The 22149-nt window shown below is 41.4% G+C and overlaps 1 protein-coding gene and 1 pseudogene across 1 annotated transcript in view; one reads left to right on the forward strand and one right to left on the reverse strand.

The window, feature by feature from the left end:
* Metap1d (methionyl aminopeptidase type 1D, mitochondrial) overlaps nucleotides 1-22149 on the reverse strand; it is a 102924-nt gene that overhangs the window by 39498 nt on the left and 41277 nt on the right. The gene's annotated exons all lie outside the window — the stretch shown is intronic.
* On the forward strand, nucleotides 11948-12363 carry LOC123460082 (annotated as a pseudogene).

Genomic DNA, 22149 nt, shown 5'->3' on the forward strand with positions numbered 1-22149 from the left:
ATATGTATATATATATATGCGTGTGTGTGTATATGTGTGTATACACACACACACACACACACACACACACATATATTTAAAACTCCCTGCTGTGTGAAACACTGGGCCTCTCCTGACTTGACCACAGGGCTGCCTTGATCTTCGAATGAGATTACAAATGTACTAACACCTTCAAACTAGACAACAGGACTGAGTATATGGAGAGGAGACTTAAACTCAAGAGGGTGGAGTGTGCACAGCCTAACTTTGATGTTTTTCAAAGAGTTTTTTAAAGGATCTTGTTAGTTTGTGATGGTTAAAATAGTAAGGCCTAAGGAAAGTTTTTTTTTTTTCCTATTCATATATATAAAAGATCCTGGCTTTTCTTCAAGAATAATACCCTTCTAAACATAGTATATGGAACAGCTATTAAATTGAGCAACAGCTGGGAAGACAATCCATGTTATAGAAATACTACACTTGGTAAGAAAGCATACCCTATAAAGCTCACTATCATAATTTTAGGACTTTAATCAGAATGTCACTTAGATCTCTATAACACCTTCCAAGGCTCAGGGTCCATTGCAGAGGAGGTGGCAGAAAGAATGTAACAGCCAAAGGAAGGGTAGGACTCATTACAATGTGCTCCCCCCAGACTCAAAATGGCCTGGATATCCATGACCTCACAGTGCCTGACACTACCTACACAAGACCATCATAATAGGAGGAAAAGATCCTGACATCAAAATAAAAGAGAGACTGGTTGAGAGGGGGAGGGGATATGATGGAGTGTGGCGTTTCAAAGGGGATAGTGGGGGGAGGGAGAGCATTACCATGGGTATTGTTTACAATCATGGAAGTTGTTAATAAAAAAAAACACTTTTTTTTTTTTTTTTTTGGTCAGGCTAGAGAAATAGCTTAGCAGTTAAGGCACTTGCCTATGAAGGCTAAGGACCCAGGTTCAATTCCCAGTACCCACATAAGCCAGATGCACAAGGTGGCACATGTGCCTAGAGTTTGTTTGCAGTGGCTGGAGGCCCCAGTGTGCCCATTCTCTTTCTTTATCTGCCTCTTTCTCTTTCAAATAAATAAACAAAAATTTTAAAACATTGTCATGCTGGGGACTGAACCAGGGCCTTGTGTGCATGCTAAACAAATGCTCTATCTACCCTGAGCAACACCCTAGCCTAGAATGCTACTGTTTTTTATATGTTACAAAATTGTATCCAGGCAATGTCATTATGCTGTCCTTCACAAGCTAGTTTGCAAGAATTTAAGTATATTAGTATTGATATACAGTCTGTTTAATAGAAACATTCTAGAACTCACCAAACCTTATTGTTTAAATGTACCGAGAAGCCTTCTTTGCATAAAAATTTCTGTTTATTAAACAGTGATACAGGAAGAACTTATTTACATTTCAAGCACTACCAACATACATCATTTATGACAAAAAGGCATGCACTCCGTAAGAAATGCTCAATCACTGTCAATCACAAACACTAAAATATACATAAACCAAAGCACACCGTGTGAACTGTATTAAATTCAGCTAAACACAGAATTACCAACAGAACAAACAAAAAAACAAATAATTAACAGTGACTCATAGACCTATTTACACAACACACAAAATAACTTGGAAAGGTGTAACCATGGAAACCTGATAGCCTAAATTCAGTGCCTTTAGATTTTGCATTTAAACACTGTGCAAATTATGTCCTTACAAAATTTAAATGTTTCAAAAACTGTCAAAGCTTATCTTTGTTATCAGATCATTGGTCAAAATAGTTTCAACTATAAATTAGTTATCTTTAAAATTATTCAAATACCAGTTCAATAAAACTATGACAAAAATGTCAGCCAATTTTTTCAAAATTTTCAGAAGTGTTATTTTACAAACACTGATTAGCAATTGAAAAACCTCAACTATTTTTAATAAATCCTATAATAGTCAAGTAATATTAAAGCACACTTCGATAGACTTCTTTAGCTCACATTGTTGCATGCAACCACCTCTGCTTCCTTGTTTTAAGTACTAAAGAAGGAGTGCCATTAGTTTTGGTATGTAACTGATTTTCACTGACAATTACTATTTGAATAGTTTAATATTTAATGCTAAGCCCTAATGTCTTATATTTTGTATCGCAATCTAAATGATTAAAACATTGTTTTGTAGTTCACTGGCTCCCACACTTAAGATGTAATGTTCAGGGCTGGAGAGATGGCTTAGCGGTTAAGCGATTGCCTGTGAAGCCAAAGGACCCCGGTTCGAGGCTCAGTTCTCCAGGACCCACGTTAGCCAGATGCACAAGGGGGCGCACGCGTCTGGAGTTCGTTTGCAGAGGCTGGAGGCCCTGGCGTGCCCATTCTCTCTCTCTCTCTTTACCTATCTGCCTCTTTCTCTCTGTGTCACTCTCAAATAAATAAAAATAAACAAAACAAAACAAAAAAGATGTAATGTTCAGTGTGTATTTCATTATGTAGATGAGCAATGGATGTTGTTTGACATGATTTAAATGGGTCAACAGTATTTTCCTAGTCACATTAATCATTCTGACAGCTAGAAAGGGATAAAAAACTAAAAGTAGAGAATCTACTCATACAAATGACACTCACCATTGGTGGATTATCTAGGATATGGTTAGGGAGAAGGAAGAATTTCAGACTTTGAACACATGTTGCATTATTTATTCAGAAAGCCTAGCTCTATTTTCAGAATTCAAGTGAACACCCACAGAGGCAGATATCTGAAATACCAAATTGTAACATTTTAAAAATATTTGTTTGTTTGTTTGTTTGTTTGTAAGCAGAGAGGGAGAGAGAGAGAGGAAGAGAGAGAGAGAGAGAAAGGGCATGCCAAGTCCTTCAGTCACTGCAAACAAACTTCAGATGCATGCACCACTTTGTGCACCTGGCTCTATGTGGGTACTGGGGAATCCAATCCAGGTCATTAGGCTTTGCAGGCAAGTACCTTAACTACTGAGCCACCTCTCCAGTCCTCAAATTGTAACTTTTTAGAAAAGCATTATATGGAAATCAATGAAAACTTTTTTTCATTCAAAGAGAAAGAATAAAACTTGAGTAGTCCAGTTCCAAATGAGACTGAGCCCTGAGGGTAGGGCAGACCCCTGGAATCTACAAAAACAGATGAGGGCACACAGAAACACAGCCCTCACTATGGACAGTAATCCCACCTTCACCTGTTGAGTGGTGAAGAAAAGTGGGAAAGGGATGCAGAAGGGCCTCTAGAAATCAACTTGTTCAGGTCAGTCAAAAGATGTAGCTTCTTGGGCTGGAGAGATAGCTTAATGGCTAAGGAGCTTGCTGGCAAAGCCAAAAAAGACCAAGGTTTGATTCCCTAGTAGCCATGTAAAAAAGCCAGATGCATGAGGTGACACATGCATCTGGAGTTCATTTGCAGTGCCTGGAGGGCCCTGATGAGCCCATTCTCTCTCTCTCTCTTTCTCTCACTCTCTTAAATAAATAAATAAATCATATATATATATACCTGCCCAAAACATTACAAGCCATTGCCAACGCTCTTGGTTTAATACCAGGAATAGACAATAAGATCCTATTGCTGAAGACTACGCATGCTTGGGCTGCAAAGCCACTGAAAACCCTTTGTGGAGCAGAGCTGAAAACCTTCCTATAGACCAGCTGACAGAAAGCTGGAAAAAAGCTATGCTGTGTACAGCCCTATAGGAGAGAGAAACCATCAGTGGAATTAAATAACAGTGGACACTGTAAGCCTTACATTAGGCCAGCCAAGACAAATAACCCAGTAAGTGCAATAGTGGCATGTCTGTTATAAGGAAACCTAATGGGACTGGAGACCTGTTCCATGGGAGGGAATACATGCCTGGTACTGAAAACCTAGTCAAAAGCCTATGATGGGGAAGGTCAAGAGCCCTAGGGGTATAATGCCTACTACTGTCTCTCTAAATGTATATACTATGCTTACCAAACAGCCCTGTAAGCACTTTTCTTTCATTCATACCCATATATTAATGCTATTCTCACCTTTGGTTAGAGAAGCTTCTCTTTTCAGATGGTGGTGACCACTGGGATGACTCAAAGGCAACATAGTGCTAAGAAGTGACAGAGGAGTGCTCAGCACTGAAACATCTCTAGCACACCCTCCAAGGCTCAGAGTCCACTGGGGAAGAGGTGACAAAAAGAATGTAACAGCCAAAGGAAGGGTAGGACTGCTTACAATGCAATCTTCCACACACAATTTGGCCTTGATATCCATGACCTTGCAGCGCCTAGTACACAAGACCCTCATAATAGGGGGAAAAGATGATGACATCAAAACAAAAGAGAGACTAATTGAGAGGGGGAGGAGATATGATGAAGAGTGGATCTGTGAAGGGGAAAGTGGGGGAGGGGAGGGAATTAGCATGCTTTCTTGTCTATAGTCAAAGAAGATTTTTTTAGGGGCTGGAGAGATGGCTAAGCAGTTAAGGTGTATGCCTGCAAAGCCAAAGGGCCTTGGCTCAGTTCCTCAGGACCCACGTTAGCCAGATGCACAAGGTGGCACATGCATCTGGAGTTTGTAGTGGCTGAAGGCCCTAGCATGCCCATTCTCTCTCTCTCTCTCCTTGTGTCATTTTCTCTCTCAGATAAATAATAATAATAATATTTTTTAAAAATTTAGATACAGGGGCAGGAGAGATGGCTCAGCAGTGAAAGTGCTATCCTACAAAGCCTAAGGACCCGGGTTCGATTCTCAGTACCATGTAAAGCCAGATGCACAAGATGTCACATATGTCTAGAGTTCATTTGCAATGGCTAGAGGTCCTAGTACACCAATTTTCCCTCTCTCATTAAATAAATTTATTATTTTTTTTAATGATGCAGCTGCTATGAAGCAGAGAAAGTCACTGGTGTGAGTTTATGTGCAGCAAATCTAATTCCCTTACCCTTCTACACCATGACTCACCTTTGTGCTAGGTCTGGAGGAGAGATAGTCACCCTGAAAGAATACCTTTATAGAAGACAATTGTCCTTTCACTTTGTTCTATGTGAAGTATGTAAGAACTTTCTAATAATAACTATTATTATTCCCGCTGGGCATGGTGGCACATGTTTCTAATCCCAGCACTCAGGAGGCAGAGGTAGGAGGATCACTGTGAGTTCGAGGATACCCTGAGATGACAGTGAATTCAAGGTCAGCCTGAGCTAGAGTGAGACCCTACCTCGAAAAACCAAAAAAAAAAAAAAAAAAAAAAATTATCATTATTATTGTTATTCAAGGGACACTTGGTCACTTCTCCCAAATACTCCCCTGCGATTGGGCTATGACAGCTGTAAAGAAGACAGTATCTGTCGATTTTGTCATATTCTCTCTCTCTCTTGCTCATCTCTATCTCTGACTGGATCTTGCTATGTGGCCTAAATTGGCCTTGAACTTGAAATCTTCCTATGTTTGTCTCCTTAGTGCTGGGGTTACAGGTGTACATCACCACCATCAAACTCCATCTCTCAAAGTAAAGGTGATGACCTTCCTTGATGCCCCAAAATATTACAGGCCATTTCCAAAGCTCTTGGTTGCCCACCAGAACTAGATGGTAAGACCCTATTGCTGAATACATCAATACATCACACCCTTGGGCCATGGGACACTAAAGAAATCAAGCTGAAGCCGAGCTGTTGACTAGCTATTATGGAGCTGCAAAGAGCTGGGCAGCCTGTTGGGGGAAAAAAGTTATCAACAGTCTTAAAAAGTAAAGTGGACTTTGCAAGTGTCATGGCTGGCTGGCCAGGCCAAATATACCAACTGGTGCAATGGAGGCACAAGAGAAAGCAACTGCTTAGATTTGAGGCCCACTCCATGGGAGGGAGTTCATGCCTGGTATTGAAAATCTAGTCTAAAGTCTATGGCTGGGGACGTCATAAACTCAAAAGGGAAAAGTACTACTGTTATCTGGCTAAATGGACGTATCATGCCCACCAAACTGCCCATATACCAATGCTACTCTCACTTTTGGTTAGAGAAGCTTCAGATGGTAGTGACCACTGGGGACACTAAAAACTCATCAAAGTACTGAGAAGAAGTGACAGTAGAGTGTTCAGCACTAAGTAAGACATCTCTGTCATACCTTCCAAGGTACAGGAGCCACTGTATAAGAGGTGGCAGAAAAAATGCAAAAGCAAAAGGAAGGGAAGGAGTGCTTTCAATACTGTCTTCCAGGCACAAAGTGGCCATGGCATTCATGACCTCATAGTGGCTGATGCTACCTACACAAGACCTGCATAATAGAAGGAAGGAAAAAAATTATGACATCAAAACAGAACAGGGAGAACTTGGAAAGAGGAGGGGATTCGGTGGGAGGGGGTTGGAGAGGGGAGACAAAGGAGGATAGTGGGAGGGCATTACGGTCATGATATATTCTATATTTATCTATGGAGGTTACCAATAAAAAGTTCTTAAAAGTATGGCATGAAGAAAATGATGGCTTAATCCCCAGGCAAAGGAAAATAAAACATTTATTTTATTTTAATTTTTAAAAATATTTTATTTAGTCAGGCATGGTGGCACACACATTTAATCCCAGCACTCACGAGGCAGAGGTAGGAGGATCATTATGAGTTCAAAGCTGACCTGGGATACAAAGTGAGTTCCAGGTCAGCCTGGGGTATAGTGAGATCCTACCTCAAAAACAAAACCAAGAAGAAGAAAAAAAAAACCCTACATCATAGTCTTTGTGTTTGAATTATGTGTCTGAGTTGGGCAACCTTTACAGCACTAGGACTTCTGTCCCTAACACAAACCTGACCCTTCTCTGTAGTTGACCAAACCAACGTTGAGCATTTATATGGGTTCTTTGCTGACTGTTGCCTTGCATCCGAGAGGTCTTGTCCTATTCAGTCCTTCTATAACTGTAACTGTTTTTTGGCACAGGAAAACGTGTTGCACAAATAGCACAATTAGATACTTTGTCCTAGTCTTAATGAAAAGAACCAAGAATTTAAAACTAACCTGCCAGCCTGCTGGAAAAGGACTACACACAGCGCTAGTTTTGAGAATCCTTCTGCATTTAGTCTGAGTCTCTGAGGTTCAGTAGTGGGTGGCAGGGCACCCCATGCCTCTCTATCAATCCTTGGGGAAACTGCTCTGCTGATGCGTTTTCTTCCCTGGGTCACAATACTACATCCAACCCCACCTCTGAGTTTCAAAAAGCCACCATATAAGCCATGTGTAGTGGCACAAGCCTTTAATCCCAGCACTCTGGAGGCAGAGGTAGAAGGATCGCTGTGAGTTCAAGGCCACGCTGAGACTCCATAGTGAATTCCAGGTCAGCTTGGGCTACAGTGAGACTTATTTTTTCAATAAAAATATTTCTGTGGGGGGCTGGAGAGATGGCTTAGCGGTTAAGCGCTCGCCTATGAAGCCTATGGACCCCGGTTCGAGGCTCGGTTCCCCAGGTCCCACGTTAGCCAGATGCACAAGGGGGCGCACGTGTCTGGAGTTCGTTTGCAGAGGCTGGGAGCCCTGGCGCGCCCATTCTTTCTCTCTCCTTCTATCTGTATTTCTCTCTGTGTCTGTTGCTCTCAAATAAATAAATAAAAAATGAACAAAAAAATATTAAAAAAAAAAAATTTCTGTGGGGCTGGAGAGATGGCTTAGCAGTTAAGGTGCTGTGTGCCAGATGTATAAGGTGGTACATGTGTCTCCAGTTCGTTTGCAGAGGCTAGATGCCCTGGCATGCCCATTCTCTGTCTTTTTCTCTCTGCTTCTTCCTCTATCTCAAATAAATAAAAAAAAAATATTTTAAAAAATATTTCTGTGGTGTTACACACTTGTCATCATAGAACTCAGGAAATGGAGGCAAAAGAATGAAGAGTTTAAGCTACAAAGTGGGCTCAAGGTCAGCCTGGGATACAAGAGATCCTATCTCAAATGACGATGACGACTACTAAAAATCCATTGGTAATAACATGTAACTTCCTCACTTTAACCTATATGTGAAACTTTTAGGCTGGAGAGATGGCCCAGCAGTTAACTATACTTCCCATGCACATATAAAGGCCAGAGGGGCTCTGAGCCTGGAGTTCAAATCTTTCAGTGCCATGTGAAACCCCTGGGCATGGCCACACATGACTATAATCCTAGCCCCATAGGGGAGCAAATACCTAAGAATCCTCAGAACACTCAAGCTCAAGAGTCAGTAAAAGGAGAGCAGGTGAAAGCGATGGAGCAGGATACCCGTTACACTCTGGCTACCACAGGCAAGGCACACAACACACACATATACCACACAGCACATTACACACACAAGCCAAAAAAAAGTTTTGTACTTACATTTGAGATTTTCAATAATATAAAGTTTTTAAAAGTACTTGATCTAGCAGTCCCTCTACTCCAAAATCATCTTTCCTAAAGAATCTTAGGAAGCCGGGCGTGGTGGCGCATGCCTTTAATCCCAGCACTCGGGAGGCAGAGGTAGGAGGATCGCCGTGAGTTCAAGGCCACCCTGAGACTACAGAGTTAATTCCAGGTCAGCCTGGACCAGAGTGAGACCCTACCTCAAAAACAAAAACAAAGGACTGGAGAGATGGCTTAGCGGTTAAGCGCTTGCCTGTGAAGCCTAAGGACCCCGGTTCGAGGCTCGGTTCCCCAGGTCCCACGTTAGCCAGATGCACAAGGGGGCGCACGCGTCTGGAGTTCGTTTGCAGAGGCTGGAAGCCCTGGCGTGCCCATTCTCTCTCTCTCCCTCTATCTGTCTTTCTCTCTATGTCTGTCGCTCTCAAATAAATAAATAAAAAATGAACAAAAAAAAATTAAAAAAAAAAACAAAAACAAAAAAAGAATCCTAGGAAGTGGGCTGGGCATATAGCTCAGTCAGTAAAGTGTATGCTGCAGAGGTATGGGTGTGGGGGGGGGACAGAGACGGGGGAATCCCTGGGACTTGTTGGCTTGCTAGTCTAGATGAATTGGTGAGTTCCAAGTTCAGTGAAAGATTCTTTACTATGTAGTCTCAGGGTGGCCTCGAACTCATGGTAATCCTCCTACCACTGCCTCCTGAGTGCTGGTATTAAAGGTGTGCGTCACCACGGCCAGAGAGAGATTCATTTTTAAAAATATTTTATTTTTATTTATTTGAGAGAGAGACAGAGAGAGAGAGAGAGAGAGAATGGGCACACCAGAACCTCCAGCCTCTGCTAAGGAACTCCAGACGCATGTCACCACCTTGTGCATCTGGTTTATGTGGGTCCTGGGGAATTGAATCTGGATCATTTGGCTTTGTAGTCAAGTGCCTTAACCTCTAAGCCATCTCTTCAGCCCTTAGTAAGAAAGTATGCCTCAAAAAATAAGGTAGAAGCTGGGCATGGTGGCACACACCTTTAATCCCAGCACTTGGGAGGCCGAGATAGGAGGATTGATGTGAGTTCAAGGCCACCCTGGGAATACACAGTGAATTCCAGGTCAGTCTGGGCTACAGCAAGACCCTGCCTTGAAAAACCAAAAAGAAAAACCGAAAAACAAAAAACAGGCAGAAGCCAGGCATGGTGGCTCATACTTTTAATCCCAGTACTTTGGAAGTTGAGGTAAGATCACTGAGAGTTTCATGGCAGTTTGGGCTAGAGTGATCGTGCCCCATAAATGTTAAGACAAAGAAGTGAAGAGGCCTGGAGAAATGGCTCAGCAGTTAAAGGTGCTTGCTTGCACACCTGACAGCCTGGGTTCTGTAGTACCTAGATGTACAAAGTGGTATGTGCATCTGGAGTTCATTTGCAGTGGCAAGAGGCCCTGCTGCACCCATCCCTCCTCTTATTCTCTTTCTCTCTCTCTACTTGCAAATAAATATTTTTTAAAAGAAATAAATACATAAATAATTAGGGTGGAGAACAATTGAGGAAGCTATCCAAGGCTGTCTTTTGGCCTCTACACAGCTACACAAATGTGCGTGCATACCTGTGTGCACACACATACAAACAAGCATGCATGTGCATACGCCACAGACACAGGTGCACAACTGGGCATGCATACCTGTGTGTACGCACATAAGCATGTATGTGCATACATCACACACACACAAAGAATTCTAGGAGGTAAAGGAAATAAGAGTTACTTCAAACCTGGGATGTATTATTTATATGCAGAAGAACAAAGCATTTAAAATGAGCTTTGGCCTGCAGGAGCTACTGGGCTGTCAGTACAGCCAGGACTATAGATTGAGTGCTTTTTCCCCTTGGGTGTGTATATATATGGTGTGTGTGCATATGTTCATGAGTGAGTGCAGAGTCAAGAACAACTTTGGGTGCTGGCCTTCACCCTCCACCTTGTTTGAGGCAGGGTCAATCATTGTCCACTGCTGCCTACACCAGATGAGCTGGTCTGAAAGCTTCTGGACCATTCTCCTGGCTCTTCCTCTTCTTGCCCTAGGAATGCTGTGACACACCACAGATGCTAGTGCTACAAGTTCCAGATTTACATGGGTTCTAGGCGTCAGAACTCACGTACTCATGTTTGCGCGCAAGCATTTTATCCATTGATCCACCTCCCCTTTCTTTTTCTTTTCTTTTTTTCTTTTTCTTTTCTTTTTTTCTTTTTCTTTTCTTTTCTTTCTTTCTTTCTTTTTTTTTTTTTTTTTTTTTTTTGTTTTTTGAGGTAGGGTCTTACTCTGGTCCAGGCTGACCTGGAATTAACTATGTAGTGTCAGGGTGGTCTTGAACTCATGACAATCCTCCTACCTCTGCCTCCCTAGTGCTGGGATTAAAGGTGTGTGCCACCACACCCGGCCTCCCCAGCCTTTCTTAATGGTGGAAACCACACAGTTATTCACACACTTCTAAGTCGAGGTTCACAGCTACATGTGCCTCTTGGGAACAGTCCTGGGCCCAGGTTTATAGCTGTCCATTACATCACAGAAGTCAGATTTCTTTTTCTTTTTCTTAAATGTAGGCTCTATGTAGCCCAGGCTAGTCTAAAAAAATCTCTATCCTCATGCCTCTGCCTCCTGAGTGCTGGGCTTACCGGCATGTGCTGACACATCCAGCTCAAACCTCTAAAGTGCACTAGAGTCGAAAGAAAGCCCATCAGGGACCGCTGTGGAAGAGGTGGCAGGAAGACTGTAAGAGCTAAAGAAAGGGGAAGAGTGCCTACAATGCAATCTGCCAGACATAAAATGGCCTTGATATTCATGACCTCACAGTGGCTGATGCTGCTTACATAAGGAATGAATAATAGAAAGGGAAAGAACACGGACATTGAAATAAAAGCAAGACTAATTGGAAAGAAAAGAATTCAGTAAAGAACAGATTTGGGAGTGGAAAATGGGAGTGGCGGGAGGGGATCATCATGATTTATTGATTAAATTTATGGAAGCTGTCAATAAAAAGTTTAAAAAGGAAGCCAAGCATAGTAGCACACACCTTTAATCCCAGCACTCGGGAGGCAGAGGTAGGAGGACTGCCATGAGTTCGAGGCCACCCTGAGAACAGAGTGAATTCCAGGTCAGCCTGGGCTACAGTGAGACCCTACCTTGAAAAACAAAACAAAAAAGTTTTAAAAGGGCGGGAGGGATAGCTTAGTGGTTAAGGCATTTGCCTGCAAAGCCTAAGGACCCATATTGGACTCTCCAGATGCTACATAAGCTAGATGCACAAAGGTGAGGCAAGCGCAAGGTTGCACATGCCCAGTAGGTGGCACAAACATGTGGAATGTGATTGCAATAGCTGAGGCCCTGGAGCCCCAATTCTCTCTCTCTCTCTCTCTCTCTCTCTTTCTCTCTCACTCTCTCACTTTCACTCTCTCTAAAAGTTAAAAAAAAAGTTAGAAAAAGAAAAGAGGTCAGGCATGTGGCACATGTCTTTAATCCCAGCACTTTGGAGGCAGAGGTAGGAGGATCTCTGAGTTCTAGGTCAGCCTGGGCTAGAATGAAACCCTGCTTCAAAAGAGAGAGAGAGGGCGTGACGGCCCACGGTGCTTGGTGTGGAAGGCAGGGAGCTGGTCATAATGGCTGGTGAGGAGATCAGTGGCGACTACCCAGTGGAAATCCACGAGGGCTTATCCACGTTTGACAGCGCCATCGGGGCGGTGGGTGACATGCCGAACACCACGATGTCTGCTTCTAGAAGTGAGCTGCTGCAGAAGTTGGATCCACTTGAACAAGCAAAGGTGGATTTGGCTTCTGCGTACACATTAAATTCAATGTTTTGGGTTTATTTGGCAACTCAAGGAGTGAATCCTAAGGAACATCCAGTGAAGCAGGAATTGGAAAGGATCAGAGTGTACATGAACAAAGTGAAAGAGATAACGGACAAAAGGAAGGCTGCCAAGCTGGACAGAGGACTGCTGCATGATTTGTGAAAAATGCTCTCTGGGAGCCAAAACCAAAAAATGCATCGAAAGTTGCTAAAAGAAAAAAATAAAAATTAACCTTTTGGCTTTGAGTTTATCATTTTTATCAGCTTCACCAAGTGGATGATCATGTATAAATGTATTCCTTGTTGAAGTCACATATAAATTTACATTGTTTCAAATGCTGATTTTTTTTAAAAAAAGAGATTGTCTTTTGGTTTTCTTAAAGTTTTTAATGTTGTAAGATACCTTATATTTGTAATTTACCATTTCTCTCTCTGTCTATGGTTTTTCCGAGGTAGGGTCTCACTCTAGCCCCGCTGACCTGGAACTCACTCTGTAGTCCCAGGCTGCCCTTGAACTCACAGCAATAATCTTACCTCTGTGACTAAAGGCGTGTACTACCACGCCTGACTACCATCTCTTTTGACAAGACACTTAATATAGGTCAATCCTGAAAGTACCATTATAAGCAATTATGAAATTGCAATATTCTTTATACACATTTGTAGAATAATGATCATATGAAATATGCTGTGTATAGGCCAAAGTTATAAGTTCATTAATTTTAACCAATTTGTTTTAAGAATGAAATGACTTAAATACCTACTTCTCCCCTATGTAGTTAGTTCAACTGGTTTCCATGATTTTAGGAGTTAGTCAAAATGTGAAATTAAAATTTAAGATTATACTTAGTTCTTGGCATGTTGCTTCAATGTCCTGTTTAAAATTACATTCTCATTAACATTTGATGGGAAGTAAGGTTGTATGTTGATGGCTGAATTTTTGTCTGATACTCTTAATAAAGGTAACAATGTGTAGCTGACTTATTTATTTACTCCTGTGACTAAAGACACCTTCCAGATTAGGAAGGTGAGTTTCAGAAGTCCTACATGGTAGAGAAATTAATGATTTTTGTTTGTTCTCTTGGTCTTTTTTTTTTTTGGATTTTTTTATTATATATTTTCTAGGCTGTATCATGTATTTATAAGTGTTTCAAAACAACTTTCGTTGTTACACCATGCCCCTTAAGTACAAGAGAAATCCAAAAGAGATTACATTGTATGTGTATTTGATTTATTTGTTTTTGGAGTATTTGTCTCAGTAAATTCTGTATATTAAATCATTTTTAAAACTGTCAAAAAGAGAGAGAGAGAGAGAGAGAGAGAGAACAAGCCCAGGTCCTAGACACTCAAGTACTTCTGGTGCACTATGCTTTCAGGGGTTAACTGGTCCTGAAACTGTTTGGAGGCTGGCCACTGAGAGGATGTTGTGCACACTACAACAGAAGCTCTATCTCCACTTCCACCTTTGTGTTTCTAAGACTCAGGTGGCAAGCAGATTTTCACAGAACACCGTGGGGCCTGTCAAGTAGGGACCTCACAGTAATGTGTACAATAAGAAGGCTAGAAATCCTGCAAAGAAAATAGCAACAGAGTCAAGTGGGCAGAGTTCATACTTGCAGCTAATGTCTTATCATCATCAAATCTTCTCTACCGCTGTGACTAACTGCTGCTCACCTTCACAAGTAATGAGTAATCCAAAGAACTGGCAATATTTGGATTTGGTGAGGCTAACTTCAGCTCCCATAAGTATTTGGTAATCCTAGCTTCTAGCCAACTAGCCTAACTACACAGAGGGAAACTGAGCTCTGAATATTAGTAATGCACATTTTCTTTGAATTATTCTTGCCTGTAGCCTGAAGCAAACTATAACTATCATTCCCTGTGCTATACAAGTTTGAAGAACTACATGTGGTTTAGGGAGCTGTGCTAATATGCTTCAATGTTTTAGAAGCATTGATAAACAAAAGCACACATATGAGAAATGAAAAACAGATGGTTCCATGTGTTGCTGTATTTCAAAGCTATCTTAGTAAACATTTAATTGCAGTCATTCTGTATCCATAGAAAATGATTTTTTATCTTATTAGGGATGTTTTCACTTTACCATAAAAAAGTAATGGTAGGAAAAAAAGTAATGGTAGTATTCAGTTTGCTTGGAGAATAGTATTTAGGCAGCCAGTGCCCCACATATTTTAGAAAAGAAAAATCAGGGCTGGAAAGATGGCTTAGTGGTTAAGGCACTTGCCTGCAAAGGCAAAGGACTCAGGTTCAACTACCCAGGACCAGATGCACAAGGGGGTGCACGCATCTGGAATTCATTTGCAGTGGCTGGAGGCCCTAGCACACCCATTCTCTCTCTCTTTCTCCCTCTCTGCCTAGTTCTGTATCTCTCTCTCTCTCAAATAAACAAAAATAAAATATTTCTTAAAAATCAGTTCTAGGGGCTAGAGAGATGGCTTAGTGGTTAAAGCATTTGCCTGCACAGCCAAAGGATCCCGGTTCGATTCTCCAGGACACACATAAGCCAGATGCACAGGGGGCCCATGCATCTGGAGTTTGTTTGCAGTGGCTTGAGGCCCTGACGTGACCATTCTCTCACTCTCTCCCTCGCTCTCTCTTTCTCTATCTCAAATAAATAAATAAATTATATATTTAAAAATCAATTCTACACTGGTGGTTTTTTTTGTTGTTGTTGAGGCAGAGGTAGGAGGATCCCTGTGAGTTTCAGGCCACCCTGAGATTACATAGTGAATTCCAGGTCAGCTTGGGCTACAGCGAGACCCTACTTCAAAAAAAAAAAAAAACAAAAAAAGAAAAAAGAAAAAAAAAAAGCATAAAGCCCAGTGCAGTTAGCCATCAGGAACATGGTGGCTCTAGAGAACAAATGTCACTCTATCTTGAATTCCCCAGCATGGCCAGGAATTGATAGATGGGATAGGTAGAACTAGATGGTCTAGCTTCAGAACGGCTCTATGATCGACTTACTAGCTATCTACCTTCAGCAATACTTAACTATTTAGCCTCAGCTTCTTCCACCATTAAAATCTGGGAGCCAGACGTGGGGGCACACGTTTGTGATCCTAGCTATTGGGAGGCTGAGGCAGAAGGACGCAGAAAAAGAAACAAACATGGACTATACAGTGAATTCTAGGGCTTTCTAAGCTACACAGTCAGACCTTGTCTTCAAATTACTGGGGAGCCTGGGTGTAGTGGCCCATGCTTTTAATTCCAGCACTTAGGAGGCAGAGGTAGGAGGATCACAGTGTAGCCTGGAGCTACAGAGTGAGATCCCAGTTAGCCTGAGCTAGAGTAAGATACAAACTCAAAAAAAAATTTTTTTTTTTTTTTTTAAATTTGGGTCTGGAGAGATGGCTTAGTAGTTAAGGTGCTTGCCTACAAAGCCAAAGGACCCAGGTTTGACTCCCCAGGACACACATAAGACAGATGCACAAGGTGGCTCTGGAGTTAGTTTGCAGCAGCTGAAGGCCCTGGCACGCCCATTCTATCCCTCCGTGTCTCTCAAGTAAATAAACTAAAAAAAATTTTAAAAATTAAAGAAAAAGTGGGGGGGAGATGGCTCAGTGAATTAAAGCAATTCCTGTACAAGTATTAGGATCTGAGTTCAGATCCCTAGACCCCAGGTAAACGCCAGAAGTTTGGCAGGCTTCCATAATCCCAGTGCATTATAGAAGAAGGGAGGCAGAGACAGGAGAATTTTCCAGAAGTTTGTGAAGATTGATGAATGACAGACCTGCCTCAGAACAAGATAGAAGGCTTGAAACAACCCAAAAGCTGTCCTCTGACCTCCACATGTGCACCATGGCACACATGCACCCACACACATGCACATACATACACACATACCAAATAAATAAAATATTTTAAAAAATTAAAAAGAGCCAGGCATGGTGGTGCATGCCTTTAATCCTAGCACTCAGGAGGCAGAGGTAGGAAGATTGCTGTGAGTTCAAGGCCACCCTGAGACTACCTAGTGAATTCCAAGTCAGCCTGGGCTACAGTGAGACCCTACCTAAAAAAACAAAGAAAAAAAATTAAAAAGAACCACATATGGTGGCTTACACCTTTAGTCCCAGCACTTGGGATGCAGAGGTAAGAGGACTGCTGTGAGTTCAAGGCCACCCTGAAACTACATAGTGAATTCCAGGTCAGCCTGGTCTAGAGCAAGCCCCTACTTCAAAAAAAAGGGAGGGTAGCTGAGGAGCTGGAGAGATGGCTCAGTGGCCAAAGCCTGATGGCCTGGGTTCTATTCCCTAGTACCCATGTAAAGCCAGATGCACAAAGTGGCACATGTGTGTGGAGTCTGTTTGTAGTGGCAGGACTCCCTGGTGCATCCAAACTTTCTCTGTCTGCTTCTTTCCTTCTTATTATCTCCCTCTCTCTCTCAAATAAATAAAAATATTTTATGAAAATTAAAAGGGGCTGGAGGGATTGTCTAGTGGTTAAGGCATTGGCCTGCAAAGCCAAAGAACCCACGTTCGATTTCCCAGGACCCACATTAGCCAGATGCACAAGGTGGCGTGTGCGTCTGGAGTTCGTTTGCAGTGACTGGAGGCCCTGATGCACCCATTTTCTCTCTCTCTCCTTCTTTCTCTGTCAAATAAGTAAATAAATCAAAAGTTAAAAAAGGAAGGCTGGACAGATGCACAAGGTGGCACATGCACCTGGAGTTCATTTGCAGTGGCTGGAAGCCCTGGTGTGCCTTCTCTCTCTGTGTGTCTGCCTCTAGCTCTCAAATAAATAAATAAATAAATATTCAAAAAATTAAAAACGAAAATACAAATAAATTTCTATGCACTACATGCTCACTAGTGTAGCACCTGGCATGTGTGGTCAGTGCATTGAACTCACTATAGATCACAATAAATGAAAAACACAAACCCGTTCTCTACTTTGTTTTGTTGTTCTTGTTTCAGGTTTTCTTTTGCTTTCTGATTTCTTAAAGCAAATTATCTTTTTCTGATACTCAAGTAGTAGTTGATAAATTGGAAGATACAATTTACCAAGTAATTATAAATGCCCAGAAAGCATGTTTCTGAAAAACTTCATGCAGACTCAAACTCCTCAAGTAAAGCTCACATTTTCAAATTATAGATACATATGTAAGTATCAGACAACAATGAACAATTTTATATATGCCAGTTTACTAAGCATATTTTAAAAGAACATGTTATCCAGGTCAGCCTGGGCCAGAGTGAGACCCTACCTCAAAAAACAAAAAAAAAACCAGATAAAAGAACATGTTAAATTTGATAACACCAAGTCCAATAGAGGATGAAGGGTAACAAGAACTCAAATATTGCTGAACGGATGTCAACTGATACAACCACTTTGGAATATAAAATCAGGGCTGGAGAGATGGCTTAGCGGTTAAGGTGTTTGCATGCGAAGCCAAAGGATACAGGTTCAATTCTCCAGGACCCATGTAAGCCAGATGCACAAGGTGGCGCATGCATCTGGAGTTCGTTTGCGTGGCTGGAGGACCCTGGTGTGCCCATTCTCTCTCTGTCTATCTCTCTCTTTCTCAAATACATAAAATATATATTTTTTTAAAAAATGGAATATGAAATCACTATTTATTTATTTATTTATTTTGTTTATCAAGGTCGGGTCTCATTCTGGCTCAGGCTGACCTGGAATTAACTATATAGTCTCAGGGTGGCCTAGAACTAATGGCAATTCTCCTACCTCTGCCTCCCAAGTGCTGGGATTAAAGGCATGCACCTCCACGACCAGCACGAAATCACTATTTAATCCTAGTTATATGTCATGACTATGCATAACTACACATATATAATATATGTAACAGGAGCACCAAGAGACATACAAAAGAATGTATACAATTAAAAGAAAAGTTAAAACAACCCAAGGTCCATCAATAGTAGTATGGATACATTATGGAAAATTCCTCAAAGGGAAGAGTAGCAATCAAAATGAATGGACTCCAATTACTGACAATAGGTTTTTAAAAAATTAAATCTCTGTTTAAGGAATCTATAGGTATGTGGTAAAACTATAAAGGAAAGTACAGAAGGCAGTACTATAAAGCCTGTAATCTCAGCGCTAGAGAGGCAGAGGCAGGAGGATCACTGCAAGTTTAAGACCAACTAGAGCTATAGAGCAGGACCTTGTCTCAACTCCCTTACGCCCCTACTTTCCAAATAAGAAAAAAGAAAACACTAGGAAAGACATGCTCATAGTTACCTAGAGAATGGAAGAGATTTGGACTGAACAGGGGCATGCACAGGTGGACTAACGGTCTGGCAATGTTTGAATTTTTGTTTTTTAATTTTTTGTTTTTTGAGGCAGGGTCTCACTCTTGACCAGGCTGACCTAGAATTCACTATGTAGTCTTAGGGTGGCCTCAACTCACCATGATCCTCCTAGCTCTGCCTCCTGAATGCTGGGATTAAAGGTGTGCACTGCCAGGCCAAGTGATAATGTTTGAAATTTTTAAGTACATAGTTACTTTGGTATTTGTTTTATAATCATTTATTAAACTGTACATTGTTTTACACTTTTCTCTCTATATATATCATCTTTTACAACAAAATGCTGGGAAGGAGAAAAAAAAGGTAGGAATGAAAATTCTAGAACTAACCGGGCGTGGTGGCGCACGCCTTTAATCCCAGCACTAGGGAGGCAGAGGTAGGAGGATCACTGAGAGTTTGAGGCTACCCTGAGACTACAGAGTTAATTCCAGGTCAGCCTGGACCAGCATGAGACCCTACCTTGAAAAACCAAAGAAAAAAAATAGAGAAAGCATTTTAACAATCAAGTTTTTTGTTTTGTTTTGTTTTTCGAGGTACGCAAAAAGTGGAGCAAGCATCTGATGTTCTTTTGAGATCACCACACATATTCTCTCTCATTAAACAGTCATTAGGAGCCGGGCATGGAGGCACACACCTTTAATCCCAGCACTCGGGAGGCAGAGGTAGGAGGATCACAGTGAGTTCGAGGCCACCCTGAGACTACATAGTGAATTCCAGGTCAGCTTGGACTAGTGAATCCCTACTTCGAAAAAACAAAAATCATAATAATTTTTTTTAATTTTAAAATTTTTATTAACATTTTCCATGATTATAAAAAAAATCCCATGGTAATTCCCTCCCTACCTCCTGACACTTTCCCCTTTGAAATTCCATTCTCCATCATATTACCTCCTCATCTCAATCAATAATAATTTTAAAAATACTCATTAGGGGCTGGGCATAGTGGCACTTGCTTTTAATTCTAGCACTTGGGAGGCAAAGGTAGGTGGAGCACCATGAGTTCAAGGCCACCCTAACACTACATAGTGAATTCCAGGTCAGCCTGAGCTAGAGTGAGACCCTACCTTGAAGAAAGAAAAGAAAAGAAAAGAAAAGAAAAGAAAAGAAAAGAAAAGAAAAGAAAAGAAAAGAAAAGAAAAGAAAAGAAAAGAAAAGAAAAGAAAAGAAAAGAAAAGAAAAGAAAAGAAAAGAAAAGAAAATATATATATATATATATATATATATATATATATATATATGTTTCACAATTCCCTCCCTCCTTCTTTTCTCCTTCTCTTGACAGAGCTCTTTCTGTGTAGTCCTGGCTAACGCAAAACTCTCAATCCTTCTGCTTCAGTCTCCTGCATGCTGGGATTATAGGCATGTACTACCATGCTTGCTCCCAGTGAGAACATTAACAGTGCAGATGTCTACACTATATTTAATTGGCTAGGCTGTGAGAAATCTTATTTTAAAATGGAATACTTGGAATTATCCTACTACTACAACGTAGTTAAACACCCTTAATAATTAGCAAGTATATTCTTATATCCTTTATATAAGACAGAGACAAAAGTGGACAGAGAGAAAGAGAGAGAGAATAAGTATGGGTGCACCAGGGCCTTCTGCCACTGTAAACAAACTCCAGATGCATGCACCACTTTGTGTATCTGGTTTTACATGCGTACTGGGGAATCAAACCCAGGCTGTCAGGCTTTGCAAGGACATGCCTTTTACCACTGAACTATCTCTCCAGCCCTATTCGTTTCTTTTTTAGTTTTTCATGGTAGGGTCTCACTCTATTCACTGTGTAGTCTCAGGCTGGCCTCAAATTCACAGTGATCCTCCTACTTCTGCCCCCCAAGTGCTGGGATTAAAGGTGTGTGCCACCGCCTGGCCAGTTCCTTTCTTATACTCTAATTTTTTTCCTTTATTTATTGGTGAGTGAGTGTGTGTGTGTGTTGTGTGTGTGTTTGCGCACGCGCAAACAAACATCAGGCAATTGCACCACTTTTTGTGCCCGCTTACATAGGCAGCTCAGGAATTGAACTCAGGCCAGCAGGCTTTTCAAGGCTTTTTAACCACCAATCCAGCTGCCCAGCCCCTATATTTTTATATCCTTTTCCCAGAGCTTTTCAATTATTACTTAATTCATATCGGGGACAGCCCTAATGCTTATCAACACAGAAAAGGCCACTTTATTTATTTATTTATTTTTGGTTTTCAAGATGGGCCTTCACTCTAGCCCAAGCTGACCTGGAATTCACTATGTAGTCTCTTAGTCAGACCTTGAACTCAGTAACTATACTTTTGCACATGATTGTAATCCTCGCACTAAGAAGGCTGAGACTCCAGCAGATGGAGAATTTAAGGTAAGCAAGCTGTGGCTACCAAACCAAACCAAATACCTCCTCACACCACCAAAAAAAAAGGAAAAGAAAATCCCTGGTATCCCTTTGAAGACTTAGTAACACAGCTGCCATATTTGTAGCAATTTACAATTACATCTTATATGCATTATTTAATTTGATCCAACAACTTTTACAAGATAAACTGGGAAAATATCCTTGTCAGGGCTGAATAGAGGGCTCAGAGGTTAAAAGTGCTTGCCTGCAAAGCCAAAGGACCCAGGTTTGATTCCCCAGGACTCATGTAAAACAGATACACAAGGTGGCACATGTATCTGGAGTTTGCAGGGATAGAGGTGCTGGTGCTCCCATTCTGTCTGTCTGTCTGCCTGCCCCCCTCTCTCCCTCTCTGCTTCTTTCTCTCTATCTCTCTTAACTAAGTAAAATGAAATTTTTAAAAACTAAAAAAAAAATAATTTACAGCTGGGCATGGTGGCGCACACCTTTGATCCCAGCACTCAGGAGCCAGAGGTAGGAGCCTCTCAGTGAGTTTGAGGCCACCCTGAGATTATATAGTGAATTCCAGGTCAGGTTGGACTAGAGTAAAATCCTACCTCAAAAAAACACAAAACAAAATAAAACAAAAAAACCCACAATTTTTATTCTAGTCAATTATGTGAGTCAAAACCAGTGTAAACCAGTGTGGTCACACATGCCTTTAATCCCAGCACATGGGGGGGGGCAAAGATAGGAGGATCACCATGAGTTTCAGGCCACCCTGAGACTACATAATGAATTCTAGGTCAGCCTGGACTAGAATGAAACACTACCTTGAAAAAAAAAAAAAAAAAAGAAAACCACCAAAAAAAACTGTAGACAATCCCAAACATCATGTAAATTCATTTACAATATTTATTTCAGGATGCATATCTCAGAAATGAAGATTATTTTTACTGATTTAGTAATATAATATTATCATACCTAAAAATTGACAGCTATTCCTTATTATCATATTATTTGATCTTTAGATATCTTTTTTTTGTCTTTTTAAAAAGTGGATATGGGCTGGAGAGATGGCTTAGTGGTTAAGTGCTTGCCTGTGAAGCCTAAGGACCCCGGTTCGAGGCTCGGTTCCCCAGGTCCCACGTTAGCCAGATGCACAAGGGGGCACACGCGTCTGGAGTTCGTTTGCAGAGGCTGGAGGCCCTGGCGCGCCCATTCTCTCTCTCTCCCTCTATCTGTCTTTCTCTCTGTGTCTGTCGCTCTCAAATTAAAAAAAAAAAAAAAAAAAAAAAAACTGGATAAATGGAGCTGGGTGTGGTGGTGCACACCTTTAATCCCAGCACTAGGCAGAGGTAGGAGGATCACCATGAGTTCAAGGCCACCCTGAGTCC

The sequence above is a fragment of the Jaculus jaculus genome, chromosome 4 (genome assembly GCF_020740685.1).
Source record: "Jaculus jaculus isolate mJacJac1 chromosome 4, mJacJac1.mat.Y.cur, whole genome shotgun sequence".
Taxonomy (NCBI): Eukaryota; Metazoa; Chordata; class Mammalia; order Rodentia; family Dipodidae; genus Jaculus; species Jaculus jaculus.